We start from the raw sequence: 22,454 nt of genomic DNA on the forward strand, positions 1-22,454 counted from the left end.
CACACACGAACAATGGGCAATCAGAAAAGAGAGTAGGGCTGGAGAATGGCTTAGTGGTTAAGAGCACTGGCTTCTCTTGCAGAGGTAACAGATTTGATTCCCAGCACCCACATGGTGCCTCACAACCATCTGTAACCCCAGTTCCAGGGAATCTAGTGCCTGCTTCTGACTTCTGTAGGCACTGGGGATGCATGTGGTATACAGACATACATGCAGGCAAAGGGGTCATACAAATGAAAATAAAAGTCTAAAGAAAAGGAAGGAAGGAAAAGAAAAAGAAAGAAAAAAGAAAAGAAGAAAGAGAGAAAGGTGAAATTAAGAAAGCAATCCTATCTGGACTTTTAGGCCAGCAGTCGAGTACTTGCCTAGCCAAGTACAAGGCCATGTGTTTGATCTCCATGTGTTTGTGGGGTGGGAAATAGGGGAAGGAAAGACTCATGAACTTCCATTCCAATTAGGATTAAACATGAAGATACAAAAGATGTGAAATCTGAAAACTATAAAGCATTACTGACTGAAAGAAACTAAAAATATGAACAAATGGAAAGATATATATGCATGCAACCCAGTTCCAGCTACAAATTTAATACAAGTTCAAAATTCCAAAAACATTTTTTTTTTTTGCAGAAATGGAGTGATCTATCCTAAAATTTGTATGGAACTTTATGATGAAATAATCTTGAAAACTTGGGATGATGCCACTCTGCACATAGAACATGGAAGCAAGAAAGCAAACAGTTCAAGACTATGCTCAGCAACACCACGAGTTCAAAACCAGCCTGGAGTATATTTAACACTGTCTCAAAAACAAACATTCTTCAAAATATAGTTGGAAACTTCGTACTTCGTAGTTTCAAATTTGCTTTGAAGCTGCAATAATTAAAACACATCAGGGCTGGCATGGACATCACATAGAGCAATAGAAAAGAATATAGACCTCAGAAATAAGCCCCCAAACATATAGTTGAGTAATTTTCAAAAGGAGGCCAAGGGTACTCAATGGAGAGAAAACAGTCATTTCAACAAATGAAAAAAAAAAAAAAAATGAAATTGGTCTCTGACCAAATAGCTCAGCAGATCTAGGTTCTAAATGTTAAAGCTAAAAGTTATAAAACTATTAGAAGAAAACATGGAGAAATTTTTATGATATTGGCTTTGGCAGCGATTTCTTGGATGTAGATCAAAACAGCACAAGCAACATCAGAAAAATAGTCCAATATGATGTCATCAAAATGAAATGTCTTCTGTGCCTCAAAAGCTGATACTAGGCTAGTGAGATGCTCAGCAGCAGGCCAGAACACTTGTCCACAGGCCTGATGACCCGGGTTTGATCCCATGAACCCACAGCAGAAGAAATGCAACAGTGTTTGCCAACTGTCACCAAACCTCCACTCACACACCATGCCATGAATGCATACCCATATGTGTATCACACACAATCCTGATACAATTTTTGAAAACACACTGTCAGTAAGTGAAAAGGCAGCCCTCAAAATGGGAGGAAATTGTCTCAAACCTATTAGATATCCAGAAAGAGTTTCTGCAATCCTCTAACAATAGCAAAACCACCAATGGACTGGAACAGACGTTTTCCTACAGAATGTGAGGACGACATGGCTGCAAGCACATGAAAAGATAATCAACATCTCCAATCATTAAACACAAAGAAGGCCCACAGGGAGGTCCTACTTCCTACCTTTTGGTGGCTGTGGTCATTATTTTCCAGTGTTGAGGATTGAATCCAAGGCCTCAAGGATGCTAGGCCAACAAATGATCTACCAGTGAGCTACATCTCCAAGCTGGAAGGTTTTTATTATTGTCATTGTTATAAGACAGCAAGTGTTGACAAGAGACATGGAGAAACTAGAACTTGTGATCATGTAGAGAAGAAACGTTAACACAGAGCAACTAATGACAGAATGTGGTGAGTCCTTAAAAAGTCACTGTATATTGCTTTTACTATGTTTAGGTATGTTCCTGTTATCCCTGATCTCCCCAAGACCTTTATCATGAAAGGGTGTTGAATTTTGTCAATGGCTTTTTCAGCATCTAGGGAGATGATCATGTAGTTTTTCTTTTTCAGTTTGTTTTTATATGGTGGATCACGTTGATAGATTTCCATATGTTAAACTATCCCTGCAATCCAGGGATGAAGCCTACTTGGGCATGGTGGATGATTTCTCTGGTGTATTTTTGGATTCGGTTTGCCAGTATTATATTGAGTTTTTTGCATCAATGTTCATCAGGGATATTAGTTGTGTCTTTGTGTGGCTTGGGTACCAAAGTGATTGTGGCCTCGTAAAAAGAGTTTGGTAATGAACCTTCTGTTTCTATTGTGTGGAACAATTTGAGGAGTATTGATATTAGTTCTTCCTTGAATTTCTGGTAGAATTCTGCACTGAAGCTGTCTGGCCCTGGGCTTTTTTTTTTTTTTTGGTTGTAAGGCTTTTGATGACTGCTTCTATTTCATTAGGGGTTATAGGTCTATTTAAGTTGTTTGTCTTTTCTTGATTTAATTTTGGTAAGTGATAGTTATCCAGAAATTTGTTAATTTCCTTTGAATTTTCAGTTTTTGTGGAGTACAGGTTTTCAAAGTATGACCTGAAAATTGTCTGGATTTCCTCACTGTCTGTTGTTATGTCTCCTTTTCATTTCTGATTTTGTTAATTTGGATATTCTCTCTCTGCTTTTTAGTTAGTTTGGATAAAGGTTTGTCTATCTTATTAATTTTCTCAAAAAGTCAACTCTTTGTTGCATTGATTATTTTGTATTGTTTTCCTGGTTTCTACATTATTGATTTCAGCCCTCAAATTGATTATTTCCTGGTGTCTACTCCTCCAGGGTGACTTTGCTTCTTTTTGTTCTAGGGCTTTCAGTATGCTGTTAATTCCCTTATGTGACTATCCTCCGTTTTCTTCATAGGGACACTTAGTGCAATGAACTTCCCTCGTAGCACTGCTTTCAAGATGTCCCATAAGTTTGGGTACGTGTGTCCTCATTCTCCTTGAATTTTAGGAAGTCCTTAATTTCTTCTTTGACCCAGGTATGGTGCAATTGAGTATTGTTCAGTTTCCTTGAGTTTCTGCAATTTGTGGTGTTGTTGAATTCCAACTTTAAAGCATGGTGGTCTGGTAAGATACAGGGGACTATTCCATTTTTTTTGTATCTGTTGAGGTTTGTTATGTCACCTAGTATGTGGTCAATATTAGAGAAGGTTCCATGTAAAGAAGGTATATTCTTTTGTCTTTGGATGGAATGTTCTATAGATGTCTGTTAAACCCAATTGAGACCTAACTTCTGTTAGTTTTTTGTTTCTTTGTTAAGTTTCTGACTGGTGGTCTTGTCTAGTGGTGAGAGGGTGGTGTTGAAGTCTCCCACTAAGAGTGTGTGAGGTTTTATGTGAGCTTTGAGTTTTAGTAGTGTTTCTTTTACGAATGTGGGTGCCTTTGTATTTGGGGCATAGATGTTCAGAGTTGAGACTTTGTGCTGATGGATTTCTCCTGTGATGAATATGAAATGGCCGTCTTCATCTCTTTTGATTGATTTTGGTTTGAAGTCTAACTTGTTAGATATTAGGATAGCCACACCTGCTTGCTTCTTGGATCCATTTGATTGGAAGATCTTTTCCCAGACCTTTCCCTGAGGTAACATCTGTCTCTGAAGCTTAAATGTGTTTCTTCTATGCAGCAGAAGGATGGATTCTGTCTTTGTATCCATTCTGTTAGCCTGTGTCTTTTTATAGACATGTTAAGACCATTAATGTTGAGGGAAAGTAAGTACCATTGATTGTTAGTGCTTGCTTGATTTAGATTTTTGTTGTTGGTGGTATTGTGAATATATTTGCCCTGCTTTACCTTTGGGTTCTGGTGAAGTGGGATTATCTATTGCCTATGTCTTTGTGAGTGTAGTTAACTTCCTTGGGTTGGAGTTTTCCTTCCAATACTTTCTGTAGGCCTGGATTTGTAGATATGTATTGCGAAAATATGGCTTTGTCATTAAATATCTTGTTTTCTCCATCTATAGTATAGTTTTGCTGGGTATAGTAGTACTTGTAGAATATCTATCCAAGACCTTCTGGCCTTGACAATTTCCATAGAGAATCCGGGTTAATTTTGATAGGTCTGCCTTGTATGTTACCTGGCCTTTTTCCTTTACTGCTCTTAATATTCTTTCTTTATTCTGTATGTTAGGTATTTTGATTATTATGTGTTGAGGGGTCTTTTTCCTTTGGTCTAGTCTATTTGGTGTTCTGTATATTTCTTGTACTCTCATGGGCATGTCCTTCTTCAGATTGGGAAAGTTCTCTTCAATGATTTTGTTGAATATGTTTTTTGTACCTTTAAACTGGGCTTCTTCACCTTCTTCTATGCCTATTATTCTTAGGTTTGGCCTTTTCATGGTGTCCCACATTTCCTGGATGTTTTGTGTTAAGGATTTGTTGGATTTACAACTTTCTTTGGTCAATGAATCTATTTCCTCTACTTTATCTTCACCACATGAGATTCTCTTCTATCTCTTGTATTCTGTTGGTTATGCTTGTGTCTGTAGTTCCCGATCGTTTGCCCAGTTTTTTTAGTTCCAGCATTCCTTCAGTTTGTGTTTTCTTTATTGTCTCTATTTCAGTTTTCAAGTCTTGAACCATTTTCTTCGCCTGTTTAATTGTTTTTTTCTTGGCTTTCTGTACTTTCTTTAAGAGATTTGTTCATTCCAATTTTTTGATTGTTTTTACTTCCATTTCTTTAAGGGATTTTCTCACATCTTTGAGGGCCTCTATCATTTTTATGAAGATATTTTTAAGTTGTTCTCTTCTGCTTCATCTGCTTTGGGGAGTTCAGGTCTCGTTGGTGTAGAGTCCCTAGATTCTGGTGGTGTCAAGCTGTTGTTAGGTGTTTTCTTGTATTGCCTTCTTCCCATTGCTTCTTCCAGTAGGTGCAGATGGGGTCTCTCTCTCTCTCTATGGCACTCCCCTGGTGGGCTCAGGTGGGTCAGAAGTTCAATGTCTGTAGTTCTGGGTGGCCCAAGCTCTCAAGGAGGTCTCTCCTCAGGCAGGGGCCCAGTGATGGGGGTCAAAGATCAGGCTCCAGTGGAGGCCTGGTGATGGGTGTCAAAGATCCAGCAGGCAGGGACTCAGGATGGTGGGAGGAGATAGGCAGATCTCTGGGAGGGGCCCAGAACTCCAGCAGAGGAGCAGCAGTGGGGGGTCAGAAATCAGGCAGGCGGGGATTCCGGGTAGTCCTGTGTGGATAGGCAGGTCCAGTGTGCTCAGAACAGCTCCAGGAAGTTCCTGAAGGTAGTAGGATTGTTGGATCTGCCCTCTGTTCCAGTGCTCAACCAGAGTGGTAGGACAGTGGGCAGGGTAGGGTGGAGGAGGGCAGGCTCTTTGTGGGGGTGGTTGGGTGTGTATCAGAGCACCAGGAGCACCCTCGCTGGGGACAGGACACAGAGGGGGGTGAGGTTCGGGGACAATCCAGGGAGTTCCCAGGGAAGGGTGTGTGCGGGATTCAACCCAAATTGGTCCCAGACTCACCTCTAGCAGAGAGAGGCCCGGCAATGGGGGTCCTGTGTTTGGAATCTTTAAAAAGCTTCCTCAGATCTTATGTGGTAATACATGCCCTCACATTGGATACCATTTGTAGCAAGTCTTTCTCTGTCCTGCCTGCCAGCTCCCAAATAACCACACAGAGACTTCTTATTAATTATAAAACCTCAGCCAATAGCTTAAGCTTGTTTATAACTAGCTCTTACAATTTAAATTAACCGGTTTCTATTAATTTACATGTTGCCACATGGCTCATGGTTTGTTAACTCATCTTCTACATGCCATACTTCCTCTTAGACTGGCTGGTGACTTCACCCTTCTCCTTCCCAGCATCCTCTGTCCCTCAAAAATCCTGCCTAGCTATTGGCTGCTTAGCTTTTTATTAAACCAATCAGAGTGACACATCTGTTGTAATGTAAGAAAAGCAGCATGCAAGAGAAATATGCCATGCAATGGGCTTCAAGCAGAGTTTGTTTGTGTGTTTTGTTTTTGTTTCTTAATTAGGGAAAAGTATCATAAAAAGGGGGAGACCAGCCTCCAGAGACAGCAGCAGCAGTAGAGAGGAGAGAGGAAGGAGGGGAACAGAGAGGAAGGGGGAGAGGGAGACTGGGGTAGGGAGAGAAAGAGAGAAAGAAGGGTGGGAGGTGGGCAGGGAAACAGTGAATGTGCACAGGTGGTGCTCTTAGTGGCTGCAGCTGAGGGCGTATCCTGTCAGAACCCCAAGGAAAGACCAGTACAGATGCCCGAATAATAATAAACATCTTCCCAGTGTACAAAAAGATTATTCCATTACGGGGGAAGGAACTTCAGTCCTTCTATCCCCAGGGATTGAGGTATCAGTGCTGGGTAAAGTGGGGAAGGCGGCAATCTGCCATCACCCATTTAGAATGTATCTCCTTCCCAAGAGGCACCTCAACAATAGATCATGTAAGCTATGAAGGAAATATCTGGCCCAGGTGAATGTTAAGAAAGACCCCCAAAGCTGCTTTACTTTACTGTGAGTGGGGTGGAGTGTGGAGCCAAACAGGTTTGGAAAGGAAGCTAAGCTATCTAAAACAGGAGCAGGTGCCCTGGCAGGTCAGCCCAAACAGGCCCGACTGCCTACTGGGGAATGGAGGAGTCCTTTGACTGGGGTGTGCTAGACCGAGACTTTCACTAGGTTTATAAAGCCTTGGGGCAGAAGTTCCTTTCTCTGTGATTCAGCAGGACAGTGTGGAAGGTGAAAGCCCTGGTGCTGAGGGACACACACAATGGGCATGTCTAGTTGTGTTTAGGAAAGTAAAACCTGCTAATATAATGATCATGTTAATTTGCTTTTCACATGGCTGTGATGAAACACTTGGCCAAAGCAACTTGAGGAAGAGATGATTTATCTTGACTCATGATTTATGAGGGGACACAGTCCATCATTGTGGGGAAGGTGTATGTCCATGGTGTTTCTCAATCCAGGCAAGATGACAGTGAGAAATGTCACAATGAATGATTTGAGTTTAGGGTCTTTAGACCACCACAGTCGATTTTCTATCATCTTCTCCCTTCCCCTACTCTTGACCTCTACCATTCCTACAGCACTTACCCCTGCTTTGTATCCCTCACCAAGCAAATTCTACACTCTCTGATGGACATCTTCCATGCAGTCTGATTGCACTGTGGTGAAACTGCTATTTACAATATAGCGATATATGTAAATACAAATGTCTTAGTTAAAGTTTCTATTGCTGTGATGAAACACCATGACCAAAAGCAAATTGGGGGACAAAAGGATTTATTTGGCTTATACTTCTACATCACAGTTTATCATTGAAGGAAGTCAGCACAGGAATTCAAACAAGGAAGGAATCTGGAGGCAGGAGGTGGTATGGAGGCCATGGAGGGGAGCTGCTCACTGGTTTGCTCCTCCTGGCTTACTCAGACTGCTTATAGAACCCAGCACAACCAGAGTGAACTGTAAGGTGGGTCTTATGGATACATTTTCTCAATTTTCTCTGATGACTCTAGCTTGTGCCAAGTTGACATAAAACTAGCCAGTGCAATAGTTTTTTTTTTTTTTTAACCCATACTAGAGCTCTGGCTGTACACCAACATCAGAGTAACAGCCTGGATGTACACAGGTGGCCACCACTAGATGCCTCCCTTCCTTTCCTTTTGTGGGTCATGGTAGCCCTTGCCTCTGAGCCTTTGCTATTGCCCTATCTGGAACCTTCTTCCCCTCACTTTTGCTAAGCTAAGGACTGCTTATTCTATACTCTTCAGTTTTGTATCTCTGCAACACAGCCACAGCCTTTACCTTACAAGGAATAAGAAATGATTTATTTTGAGCCCAAAATGAGTGACCATGGCCTGGGACACAGAGTCAGGTGCCTTAAACCACATATTCCAACATGGAAGTGGTTTCACAAACTTTCTACAGTTGCGGTAACAGTAAAAAGTCACAAATCATGACATATTTCAAACATCAGGTAGGTGGGTACAGCAAACCAAGGAAAGTTCTGCTCTGGGTTTTAGATGCCTCGTGAATAACAGTCTTAGATTTTGGATTGGCAGAAGCTGGTTGTCTACTAAGAATACATTCCAAAGGTGAGCAGTGAATAGCTGGCAAGGGGACTAAAGATGATTCAAGATAATTAGGATCTGGATTCATAACCTTTGAGTTCTCCAATCAGGATGTTCCTTATATATTATTCAACATGATACGATTCCTCCCTGACTCCTGCTCCTGCTCCACCCGAACCTCCTTGCACAGTTTAGATGTAGTAGCTACAATAGAAGGACAAAATAACAATGCAGAGGCAGACTTTGTTTCCAGTTCTAACACCATTGTTTATTTTTCAGAAAGCACCAGCATAGCATAGTGGCTAAAAACATGGACTGAAGGCAAAAGGCCTAGATTTTAGTCTCAGCTCCTGCCATTTGCTACTCAGTGACCTTGGTCAAGTTCCTTAACTTCTCTGAGTTTCCAGTTCCATTTGCAATTAGAGAAAACACTAGTGCCCACCTCATAGAGCTGCTGTAAGCATCAAATGAGTTATAGCTATGTCAATAATTCATTTGATTAAAAATGGAAACTTAATATTTAGTACATTTTAAATACAAACATATATAAATCTACTAAAGTGAAATGAAAATACTAATCTATGGAATAGTCACTAAGCAAAGATTCTTTTGTGAATTATTTGAAGATATAATCAATAGAAATAAAATATAATAGCCAATTTAGTGCTAGAATAAATTGACTAAAATTGAACTAACAGCAAAAGATTGAACATAAGATAGTTTTGATACTTTAAAAAAATGCTGTGGGTTTAAAAAGCTCCAAAATGACAATAATGTCATTTTTTTTTTTGAAACTCCAGATTTAGTTTTGCAGAAAAATTCATTCATTGTAAATTCCTGGTTCTTGAATGGTCATTTCACTGGACCAATTGCAGCCAACCTGCCTGTCGTTACTAATAAAGTTTTATTGAAATACATCCATATTTCCTCATTTACATATCATCTATGGCTGCTCTTGCAAGACAATGCCAGAGTGAATAGTGTGGCAGTAAAGACTATTTAATCCTCACACCATATCATAAATAAAAACAAATACTCTTAGAGCCATTCTGGAAAATGTTTGGCAATTATTAGGTCTCAGATGTGTGGCTCAAGGGCACATGGAGGTGGATTGTTGGAGGTAAGGCCATAAGGAGAGTTACAAATGTCATGGACAGACAGGCAAATAACAATGTCTTCAAAAATTTAGTATATTTATGATAATCTTTCACACTTAAAGATTAAGCTCCTTGTTGTATAACTTTTCCTTGGGAGATATGAACAAACATTCACCCAAGATAGGGCACAAAGGATAGGCCAAGGTAATTACTCCATTTAGGTCTAGCTTGGTAAACCAGTGAGTTTACTGATTTCTAGAAGAGTTAGGTGTGGGTTTACTTACAGAGTGGGTAACCCCAAAGAGCTCTATCACTGAAAAGTCCTAACCCAGCATGAGATTTCTTTCTCATACCTGCATAAATGGAGGCTTATGTCAACCCCTTTATTCAGCCTCTCACTATGTATTTCAATACTCCTGAGACCACATGTAGGCGAGGCGGAATTACCTATACCTGGAAAGGGTATATAGGCAGTAGGGAGTAGCTAATGCCTCTCTCTGCTCCCTTTTAACTTTACCTTTATTAAATATTTATTTATTCAGTGGTGTGTGTGTGTGTGTGTGTGTGTGTGTGTGTGTGGCCACACATGTGTCACAGCATGTGTGGAGGTCAGAGGGCCTCTCTATCCACCATGTAAATCATGGGGATTGAACTCAACTTGCCAGGTGTAGGGCTTAGTGTCCTCCACCCTCTGGGTAAATTTTTCTACCTACCTCTTAAGGTATAATGTGTGTAGGTATAATCTTGAAGACCTCTGGCAGGTTACCACAGCCAGTGTGATGAAGATGGTTGTGCCATGATAGTCAGAGAATAGCATCCCACAGCATTCCAGGAAGACAGAACTATGTGTATTATTTCCACTACCATATTCCAGAATTTGACAGAATGCTGGCACATAGTAAATGCTAAATAAATGAATGTTAACTAAATAATTCAGTTATCTAAAATTGGGAGCAAATAGTGCCCAAGGGTCAACTCTGTATTTCTGTAGACAATGAACAAAAACATTTGATATAAACACTAGACCCTGGAATGTGCCAAATAGATGACAGGAGAGGTGTGAAACCCTTCACACCTCCTTTTCAGAGCCCTATGGAAGTCTTTCCCCCAAGGAACAGGCTTATAAATGCACATTAGTGGGGCATGCACTCTCTGTGGAGCACCCACTTAGGAAGAGCTTGCTGCATGCTGGTGAAGCCGTGTCCCTCATTTCATGGCTCCCGAGTCTTACCAGTAGGCTGCATTTTTGTAAGCCCTTGCCAATCACATGTCTTTCAAAGGCAATCAGCAGAGAATTCAGCAACCTTACTGAAGAGTATGCTCAGTTTTCATTCCTTTGCTTGTTAACCATGGCTGTGCTTTGGAATTATCTGGAAAACTTATAGAACACAAGGTGTGGGCTATAGCCTCAGAAGGTCTGGTTTAATTGGATCAGGTATGGCTGTTAAAGTTTTCCCTAGTTACTCTCATATGCACCCAGCTCAGCTGTGAGACTGTCAGATGGTTGTGAGACTCTGTGTCTGTGTGACTGTGCACAGGGGTGCTCATACTCATGTGAGAAAAGGCCAGAGATTGAAATAGAGTGTCTTCCACTAACACTCTTCATGTTTTTTGAGCCAGGGCCTCTCATTGAACCCAGACCTTACTGATTGATTATAATGGCTGCCCAGAGACCTCCTGAGATCTTTACATCTATGATATGAACTCAGGTTCTTATGCTTGCACACTACACACTTTACTAGCTAAGCCATAGCTCCAGCCCAGAGACTGGCAGTTTCATCAGTTCAAAGTTAGTCAGTGAATATATGTTGTCAGAGACAGAACATAGAAGCAGGTAGTGGTCAGAATTTGTATGACAGTAGAACTCCTATTAATAGTAACCATCCTAGAATTGTCAAGACCCACTCAACAACTCCTAGCTTCCATTTCTTCCCATCCTCCAATTGAGGGTCAACCAGAGGAAGTTAAATATGCTACCCATATAAATGATGAAAGTTATCCTGCTTTTGGTTGGCCTGTGTTAGCATCCCCATGTGAAAAGTTTTCAATGAGAGCATGGCATCCTACCTTGTTTTCATATAAAGTTTTCCTATTGTCCTGCCTGCCTCTGAAGACTGTCAACCATGAGAGCTGTTGGCTGGCTTCCTCTATACCAAAATGAATAAACAGACTCAGGTCAGTCTTGGTTTATTTTCACAGGGCACTCTTACCACTGGAGCTGTACTTTGCCATTAGACATGTAAGCAGGATATTCCATAGGTATAGCTTATAACAGGAAGACTCACAGGTCAGCTTGGGCAGATGTGGGAATGAACCCAAGAGTTAAAGTGCATTTCACACAATCTAAGCTCAAGGATATGGTTGGGTCTCAGGAGTGGAAGATGATGGGGACCAGAACATCTTCTGTGCCAGGTCCCTCTTTTTGTCTATGCACCTGCTTCTCTTTTTCTACTTTGTTTATCCAAGTTGTCCCTGTTCTCTCTATGGGAGGTCCATACCTACTGCTCACAACTCCCAGGCTTGCATTTCAACTAAAGACAAATTAAAGCACATGGCATCTCTGTGTTCTGGTTCCAGATTCCCAAGACAGGGGCCCACAGGCCTGTGCAGGGAGGTTACTGTTTCCCACTGCCCTGCTGAAACCATGTGGGTTGCTGTGAGAGAGTCATTCCCTACTAAAGCAGGGAAAACAGCCAAGGGACATACTTTGGCAATAAAGCCTTATCTAAAATAATTTAATCTTTTTCCTAAAGCTGCACAGCAGCAGCTTTCTCTGCTTCCCTTTGGTCTTCACCTTCCCTACAGATCTATGTCCGGGCATCTTCACCATTTGTAACATTTTAGAGAAAACTGTCCTTGAAACTATGTGTCTCTGCTGTCTACTCTCTGTGCCACAAAGCAAAACCATACAGCTATATTCATACTCCACCATCTCCCAGTGTCCTTTCAAACATCCCACTCATTACTTCACGAGGTTTGAGAATATCCATATTTTTTATTGTCCCCTTGCTGGGGACAAGTACATTCAGGGGTGGGGTGGCTTAACTCCTTAGATCTTTTTGTTACCCTTCCTCCTCTGCCTCTTCATTCCTTTCCTTCTCCTTTCCTCCTCTTCCTCCCATTTCCTCTTCCTTCTTCTCCATCTTTTTTTTTTTCTTCTACAAAGTTTCCTGTAGTCCAGGCTGGCCTGGGACTCTCTATGTATGTAAGACTGGTCTTGAACTGCTGACCGACCTACTTCTACTTCCCAAGTGCTGGGATTACAGGTTTGTACTACCACACCCACCCTGGTCCTTGAATATTGTCTAGCCAGTTGGAACATCTATTTGGATCATCCCAACTTCCCTCTGCATTCATGTATCCAAAGTGAGGCTTGTTTCCATGACTTCGCCCTCACCCCACCAATCCACAAGGACATAGAGATGTAGGGACTTACTAGGAATTGAGTAAGAAACGATTTTTTGAGGTGGTATGTGTTTAGAACTGTTCACTCAGTTTAGAACTGATAAACTCAGACTCTAGGTTCTTGGCAAAACACAGATGTAATTAAGCATAAGTGTATGTCATTTTCCTTGTAGGTGAGTATAAATTGCAGAGACAGAGTTTGAGACACTATGCTTCAGCCAAAACTAGGGCACACTGTCTCTCCCATCCAATCATACACCCTAAGTACAGAGCAGCCTGCAGGATTAAGTCTGGAGTTGATGCTTTCAAAGAGAAGCTGGTAGGGGAAAAATACCCCAATCTGCTGCTTCCCTAAATAGCAGTTTTACCCTGTTCCACCACTATCCCTATGGAAGCCTGTGCTGAGTCTTGATATCAAAGATTTACTGAAGACATGAGACAGTTCTCATTATGCAAGGAAGCATATCCTTACTTTTCTCAACTGTGAAGTTCAATTAATGTTTTATTATGTGAAGTCAAACAGGCTCCCACTTCTTAAACTTCCAGCTTTAAACCATAGCAATATCATCAGTCAGCTTTGATGCCTGCTTATCTCTAGGAGAGAGAGACTGAACAAAGAAGGCAGCAGCTTTGCATTGGTTATGTAATTGTGGAGTTCAGAGTCTCGTTGTCCTTTTCAAGGTCTTGGGGACTATCGGATCTGACATTTCCCAGCCCAGATACCTGAGCACAACTGTTTAAGAACTGCAGCTTGCGTCTTTCTCTGTTTTTTTCTTCCTAGCAAACTTGACACCTCTCTCTCTTTCTCTCTCTCTCCCTCTCTCCCCTCTCTCCCTCTCCCTCTCCCTCTCTCTCTCTCTCCCCTTCCTTCCCTTCTCCATGCCACCTCTATTTGTGTATTTAATAGTCAGGGTTGGATGTTGAGTATGTTCCTCAGTCACTTCTCTATCTTATTTTTGAAGTAGGTTCTCTCACTGACCTGGAAGCTCCCTAGATTGACTGGTCTTCACCCCCCCCCCAGGGATCTACCTGTTCTCACCCCTGCCTAAGCACTGCTGTTAAGTTGTATGCTGCCATTACCAGCTTTTATATGGATGCTGGGGACCCAAACTCAGTCCTCATGCTTGGATAGCAAGTATTTTACCCACTGACCCATCTCCCCAGACCTATTTGAGCTTTCACTGTGATCTTTCACCAGAAGGATTTTTTTAGTCTCATAGAGATGGGGGGGGGGGGCACTGTGACTCAGCCATGAGGGATTGACTTTCCAGTCCCACACTCATCAATTGTACAGGTTCCCAATACACGGGTGGTTCTGATTTCACTAGTCAAATAGAGACAAGAAAAGGCAAGTATTTCTGCCTCCTTCAGGGGGAATCAATTCATAACCAATAGGAAAATCACAGCCAGGTGATGGTGATACACACCATTAATCCCAGCACTCAGGAGACTGAGGCAGGTAGAGCTGTGTGAGTTTGAGGCCAGCCTGGTCTATAGAGCAAGGACAGGTTCCAAAGGAACACAGAGAAATCCTGTCTCAAAAAACAAACAAACAAACAAAACCCCCAAACCAAAAAACAAAAAAGGAAAATCTCAATGAAAGTCCCAATTAAAAATATTATTGCCTTTTAAAATATTGTTTGAAATTTTCATTCAATTACTTTGACCCTATTCACCTCCAACTCCCTGCCTTAACTCCTTTCAGATTTACTAGGGCAGCCCCTAGTCAGCACCGGTATGTAAAAAAAAAAAAAAAAAAAAAAAAAAAAAAAAAAAAGAAAGAAAGAAAGAAAACAAACAAAAAACCAAAATAACAAACCTCCAATACCGTGAAGGCTAGACTTTTCTACCCGAGGGGAAAAAATAAGGAAACACAGCCGCTTTCCGATGGCAACTTTCTCTGGGAAAATCCCCTCTGATAATCTGTCTCTCCTCCCGATGTTCTATTTAGCGGCCTTTCTCTCGGTTCCCGCCCTTCCCTTTGCCATCTCCTCTCTCTCTGCCCTGCCTTTGCTGCTATCTTTTTTTCCTCCGCATCGCGGCAGCTGTCCGCCACCCTCTGCCCTCGCCATCTCTGCCTCACTGCCTTCCTCGCTGTTCCGCTGCTCTCAGTCAGACTCTGGACAATTAAGTTACGTTTTTCTCAAAACCCAAGATAGTCATGTAGTTTCTCTTAGGCCAGCCAGTGAGCAACCATGGCCTTGTACATCGCTCTAAGTTGGGGAGGGTTCCCAGAAGAAGATGGCGTTGGAAATCAAGGCTTAACAATACCAATTAATTAGCTGAACCTTGAGGTTGAAGAGTATGTACAAACTAAAGTTGCTTTAAGCTTTGGCCTTGAATCAGCAAAACAACACCTAGAAAAATGACCTCCTGAATTTGTCTCTAGGGGCAACCAGACATTGTCTGCGAGGGCAAACCAGCCTGCTTTGAATTTGTTCTGAAGTCTAAAGTTAGTTTGTCTGTGTAAAAGGCTGTGGTGGCCCATGCCTTTAATCCCAGCACTCAGCAGGCAGAGGCAGGTAGATCTCCGTGGGTTTGAGGCCAGCCTGGTCTACTGATCTAGTTTCAGGACAGATCCAAAATAATACAGAGAAACCCTGTCTCAAAAAACCAAAAATAACAATAACAATAACAGTAATAATAATAATAAAATAAAAATAAAAAGGCTGTCTTTGTGACTGAGAATCCTATGTCAGTAAATGTCCTAGTGTTATTTCTAGTCATTAAAATTGTGCAGACTAAGCATCATCTTTTTGACTCTTCACAGTTATATTTGTGCCCCACAAGTATGAAAACACCACCAAAGGCTGTGGAAAGAACCCCACAGCTGTTCTTATTAGGGAGGCATAACAGTGATACCTAAGAAAGTTACAGGGACAACTAGTCATCCAGTCAATAACCCCACAGCTTTGCCAAGTGGGGGTCCCCAAGAATGCCTGGTGATCCAGCTTTGCTTAGTAGGATTCCCAACAATGTCTAGTGGGTCAACTTGTTCAACAGTAGTTGTCACTGCTGTATAGAACCACGGCCCTCTGCAAGTTGCCCCCTACACTTCCAAATTCACATCTCTTTAAAAGATCCAATAACCCCATTAATTCTGATTTGTGCAGTCATACACTGGCTGTTGTTTCATCCACTGGAGGGTGGTCAACCTACCAGGGGGCACAGCCCTAAAATAATGGACTCTTTTCCTCCTGGAAGCCATTAACTGTCAGTGCTGCCTCAGCTAGGAGTGGAGGGCTTGTGAGCCTCCCCCACATGTTAACATGCTGAATGGTTCGACCTTGTGCAAGTCTTCTGAGGAGACCACAGCTGCCCTTAGTTCATGACCACGGAGTCCTGCCATATCTAGAAGACACTATCCACTCTGGGTCTCCCTGACCTCTGGCTCTCCCTGACCCCCTCTCCTGTGATGGTCCTTGAACTTTATGGAGGAGCGTGATATAGATATCCCATTTGTGGCTGAGCACACCTCTTCTCAGCACTTGGACCAGTTCTGAGTTTCTGTGTTAACCACCATCCACTGCACTTTGCTCATGAGATTTGAGAGCTGTTCAGGACTAGTCTTCCCAGGGGTAGGCTGAAACTGCTGGAGCTTCTGGGAGATGTGGAACTTTCCTCACACCCACGGACCTACTTGGAGTCACATCTTGTCTCCAGCTTGGGTCTGCAGCTTCCTCTGAAGCTACTGCAAGATGTCCTAATTTATTGAGCACTTACTGTCTATCATGCTACCAAGGCCGGAGTATGAAATGTTTGGAAAAAGATAGACCTGATTTCCCACAATATGGGTTATCTCAAGTGGTCTGAAAGCATTAAGTTTTAAATGTGATACAAACTCAAACTCTTAAGTATCTCAAGGTGGAGGGGGTTAAATAGTGCTAAGAGAGGCTATCATAGGCTATGAGAGGGGATCAGGGCTTCCTGATCTCTGCTGTTGTAACAACTGAGCTAGAGTCTGAGGGAAAAATGGAGTTGACTAGAGAACAAGAGAAGAAGGAATATTCCAGGCAGTGGGTGTGACATGTGCAGGCAAAGAAGAGATGTGGAATTACACAAAGGCCTGGAGGATGATGGGAAGGAACTCTGCCACTTTGCCCTGTGCCAGTACAATGAAATGTGTATACTGGGTACATAGTGAGGGTAAAACAAGAGAACTTACATCCTGAAATGACATTGGAACATCTGCACCTACACATCAGAAATCCTCATCTACTCTCAGTTTCTTCAATGATAAGACCTTGAGCCAACTTGATAACTTTGATGTCTGTTGATATAAAGATCCTTGCAGATGTGACAATCGATCGAGGAACTTCTGGGTTTAAAATAAGGGAAACAATTGCATGGATTATACAACCCCTGTTCTAATCTTCTGAAGGCTGAATTCTCTTTCAGATAAGGCAAAGAATGCCTATTACTGTTTAAGCCCCTCTCTGAGAGGCATCACTGGGAACCTGTGGGGACTATAGATGCTCAGTTCCCACCCCAGAGCTGTGGTCAGACTCTGTATGAGGGAGAGACACAGCACCATCTCTCTCCAGGCCATTCTGATGCACCTGTGTGGGGAACTCAGCAATGCTTGGGTAGATGGGTGTGAGTTCTCTTTTACTGACAAGCAGCTCTGAGAATTGATTCACTTGGAGACTTAATGGTGGCAAAGTATAAATCTGACCCAAGGATCCAGGGTTTTCTGGATCCACTCACATACCACAGCCTTCTCAGCTGAAGTGGTGGAAAGACTTGAGGCAGGCATATGTTTTATTAGGGGATAAAGATGTGAATTACCTTTGGAAAAGGTGGTCAAAAATTGCAACTTATACCAAATAATAGCATTCTGGTGATTTGTCTTCTGCCTACATGGAGTGCTGGCTCTGGCCAGTAAAACCTCAGGTGTCAGTAGCATTATCAGATAGTAACCAAGGGAGGGAGGTGGACAGTCACTATGATCAAGGCAAAATGCTGCTAGCTATCACAAGCCAGGTGTTAGTCCTGTGTCCAACTCCTAATCTAACCAGTGACAGATGAGCTGGAACTGTAGACTTCTACCTGAGCCCATGTCAAGATGGGACGCATTTACAGAATGGAGAGTATTTATTTATTTTTTTTAAAAAGCGTTAAAAGCAGAGGTTTTAGCTTCTAGCTTCCATTAACTCTGGAAAGCAAAGCAGGCAAACTGTCAGAGTGAGGAGTGTCTTCGGCTCATTCTCCTGATGCTGGTTTTGCATTGCTCCTAAGTTGTAAACAAAATGGTCACAGGTGCTATCAGCAGGACCTACAGACTCCGGAAAGAAACTTTGATCTTAGTCAACCTCTATGGAGCACTGCAGTGAGAGCTTCATTTGAATAAAATTCCCCTATATCCTATATTCATAATTCATACTATAACATTCATAATATTCTATATTTACCCAGCAAGGTGAACTGTGCTCAGATTGAAACATGGATGCCTTCTGGGAGGCCTGCTGAAGATAGAATTCATTTTTAGCTGGAGTTTGGATCGCTTTGATTTAAAAGCCAATAGTGGAGACTCATGACTTTGAGATCTCTGGTAGTCATTGCCACAGAACATGACTACTAAAGCCAACCAGAGGAGCCACCCCAGATCCCTCCAGCTAGTGATTCTTAGCTTTGGCTGTACATTGGAAATACGGGGGAGATTTACCTAGGTTGCATCTTCAACCAGTTAAATCCAAAAGTCTGGAAACGAGAGAATTATTTTTAAATTATTCCAGAAGATTCTAGCAGGTTGATTCCAACCCCCACTAGGCTGTAGGAGCCCGATCCTGGGGGAAATTATAGAAACAATTATAGAATTTGAAGAGGAGGGCTTTAAAGCCCAAAGAGTGTCAGTCACTGGATCCACCCACCACTCACTGCTGACAAAGCTCACTGCTGGCTTCCTACCATGATGGACACAGTGGGGTTCAGAGAGAAGAAGAGGTATGTGAACCACAGAAATCCGTGCTTTTCATCCTATGAAGTCCTTGTACCTCAGGGGTGACTTCAGCTTTCCATTTCACCATGTCCCGCCTTCACTTTCTGGGCTTTCCATTTCTATTGTTGAAAGAGACACCATGGCCATGGCAACTCTTATGAAGGAAAACATTTAACTGAGGTGGCTTACAGTTCAGAGGTTCAGTCCATTATCACCATGGTTGCACATGGTGGTGTGCAGGAAGACATAGTGCTGGAGAAGGAGCTGAGTGTTCTACATCTTGACTCATAGGAAGTGGTTTGTCTCACTGGGTGTGGCTTGAGCATACATGAGACCCCAAAGCCCACCTCCACGGTGACACACTTCCTCCAGCAAGACCACACCTCCTAATAGTGCCACTCGCTTTGGGGGCCATTTTCTTTCAAACCACCACACAGGCCATCTAACAACCCTGTGTGATTTTATTTCCTAGAGTACACTGCAGTTTGTCGTGGTTTGCTCCTGAAGTGGTTGTATTAATTGGACTCTGTAATTAGTAACTTCCATCAGGACCTGGATTGTGTTAGCACATTGCTTGTTACTCATTAGTGTCCCTAGTGGGTAGGAGTATCTACCCTGGGTTAGAGTAAGTACAGATAGTAGTTGCTCAATAAATGTTTTGAGAGTAGGAGAAATAGTCTTTTCCCAAGAAGAGAACACTGATTGGTTATCCAATACCAGATGGTCAACCCTGAAAATATACATACAAGTAACATCATATAGATTGAGCAGGTTGTATATAGTAATGTGTGTGTATACATACATATATACATATGAATTTGAAAGAGAGAAAGACCCAGTCAGGACCTAATAAACCATAACCCTGGGCTGGGACTGGAGGGCTGAGTAAACTTAGCACCCAAGGTAATTCTGCTGATGCAAAGATTTTAGGAGTGCTGTCTTGAAACTGTAGGAAGTGGGAGATGATAACACATCTCACGGGCTTTGTAGGGCATCAATAACCAATGCCACCCTTGATCCTCCCTCTAGCTGACTCATTGCCTAGCTCTCTTCCAAGGCCTCCCATGAGTCCCCAGAAAATCAAAGAGCTTGAAGGGAAACATTTAGCCCTTCATCTCCAAGAAGAAACTCTGTGGTTTGTGCCTTCAGTGAGGCGAGAGTGTTGGTGCATACTCCTGAGACTGATGGCTTCACTGGGCACTCCTTAGCAGGACTTTGGAGAACATCCTTTTTAAACAAGCAAGCTGCATTAGGCATCCAACTGTGAACCTCATAAATAAGATACAGGAGTGTTGGATGGTTAGAGAGTTTGGTACCACCTTGTCTTGTTGTATGTGTGCCAGCTCCAGCCCTCGGCAACTCCCATCAGCTTTTACTTCTTGCTCTCTGGGACAGCAAAGAGTTCCTGAAGGACAGTGAAAAGCCTTGCTACATTGATTCCAAGTCATGTTATCTAGCATTGCCCAGGCCATCCCTGGTGCTGCTGTGTGTCATCTCTTTACCTCTGATCAGCTTTCCTTACTAGGAAACACCACTCTGGCCCCCTTCACTCTTAGCAGTGCCCCTGATACCTCTTTTAGAAGGCCAAGCGATCCAGTCTCTCACTTACCCTTCCTAGCATCTCAATTTTCTTCTTTTCCTCATGTTGCATTTTGTTTACACGTGATTTATTAAGACTCTATGAATGACAGGCATATTACAGCACACAATCCTGCTCTCAGAGTATAGTCAGGATGGAGACTGATCTGTGTTTGTATCCCTGGGATTGCATTTGAGGCCTAGCAAATGGTAGGCCAGTGGTATCTGAACAAATGAGCAAGTCTTGGTTATCAATATGATTGGATTGGGAAACATTGCAGAAGCAGATTACAAGGGCTCTAACCTAAGGAATGGCTTAATCCATTGACAGATTTAAACCTTTTGTTGACTGTTTGGAGGCAGTAGAATTGTGGAACTAAATAGAGCCTTGTTGGGGGAAGTGGTCTCCTGGTTGTGGCTTTCAAGGGCAAGTCTTATCTTTGACCCCATCTGCCCCTCCTCTGATTTGTAGCCACCACAAGGCACACTAATACTTGATATTCTGTCTTACCTCCAGCTTAAAGGAATAGTTCAAGTGACCTTATTTGAAACTATGACCTAAATGCATTTTTTCTTCCTTTTAAATGGATTCTTACAGGTATGTATCACAGTGGTAAAAACAAGCAAGACTACAGAAAACAAATAAACAAGAAACCCCAAAGCTAACATGTTTATAAATGACTATTCCACTGTAGTCTGTCTCGTTAGCTATTTATTATGGCCATGGAGAAGGCACAGTCATGGGATGTTGGGGATATACATATACGGGGAGGCAGAGAGAATATATCTATTTATCTTTAACATTCCTGAGGGTACTAACATTAGGTTGCAGGAATAAAATATATCTCACAAACAGACTTTTCTGTTTGTTGGAGGCTGCCACACCTCAGGAGCATCCCTCATGACATGATGTAACCCTTCTCATCTCTCTTTAAAACCATCCATCTCTTTATGCTCAGCTTTGGGTTATTCCAAAGTTAGGAAGTGCTCACACTTTGAGAAAAGGAAGACAGGCAAGATTTCAGACATCTCAGAGGTTACTTAACACAAGGCAGTCAAATCAGTTGTGCAATATTATTGTTGACCAGAATATTTGTCTACACTTTTATTCATTTCTCTCAATAACTCAGCAAGACTGATGCTGTCATTATTTTGACATGACGAAGGAGAAGCTGAGACAGACTGTCAGAGAAGCTTTGGCAGGAAGTACGGATGTTCCTGCAAATCCTACAGCATGCTAGATTCTAAATGTAACGCTGCTATTAAGTCCCTCATCCACACTCTGGGGTGTCCTAATGGTGCCACATTTAGGAGCAGGAGTGGTTATTTTAGTCCAGTAATAGAATATTTGTTTTAATTTGTATCTCCCTAATGATGTTAAACCTCTTCCCACGAACCTATTTGCCAATTTATTTTCTCTTTAAAGAAATGTCTAAACTCTGTTGAAAAAATTGATTTGCCTCCTAATTGTTAAGTTTTGAGGGTCCTTTGTATATTTTGGATTCCAATCTCTTTTGAGATGGGCGAGTTTTCTGGCATTATTTTGTCAAGAATCAAATAGGCCTATTTGACTATTTCTGAACTCCTTCAGAGATCCATTCTGTTGATCTGTGTCCCCATCCTTTTTTGTCAAAATACACTGTGTTGATTATTGCAACTTTCTAGTAATTCTTTTTTTTTTCTTTGAAGACATGGTTTCTCTGTGTAGCTTTGTAGACCAGGCTGTCCTTTAACTCACAGAGATCCACCTGCTTCTGCCTCCCAAGTGCTGGAATTAAAAGCATGTGCCCCCACCACCCAGCTAGTAATTCTTGATATTGGATGATACAATTCTTCCAACTTTCTTCATATTTATCATTTTTCTTAGGTCTCCTACCTCTGGACCTTTCTATATAAAAGTTAAGGTCTGTTGGTGTGTATGTAGCCCCAAACATCCTCTTGAGATGATTTTGACTTCTGGAATTCTGAGAAACAGCAGGGGGTCTCCTGCAGTTTTAAACCTAGAAAATATCAGTTCCAGGAGCTCCTGGTAGACGTGCTGAAACCACAGAGGAGAGTGTTCCTTGAAATATGTCTTTACCAAATACAAAGAGCAGAGAAAAAGTGAGGAAGATTGTATTCTAGGATCATCATGGGAGCATTGGATCAAATGCTAAAGGGAACCAGTTCATCCTCCTTGTCCAGTATCTCGAGGGCTTTACTAGTCACTTTGCTGTTGACGTGATACAACACCGTTACCATTAACTGATTACAGAATGAAGAGTTTATTTAGCTTACTGTTCTAGAGGGCAGGGTCTAGGCATGGCAGGAGCATAGTCAATCCACAGGCATGGTAGCAGATGTG

This window comes from Phodopus roborovskii, unplaced genomic scaffold (assembly GCF_943737965.1).
Source record: "Phodopus roborovskii unplaced genomic scaffold, PHOROB, whole genome shotgun sequence".
Classification (NCBI taxonomy): domain Eukaryota; kingdom Metazoa; phylum Chordata; class Mammalia; order Rodentia; family Cricetidae; genus Phodopus; species Phodopus roborovskii.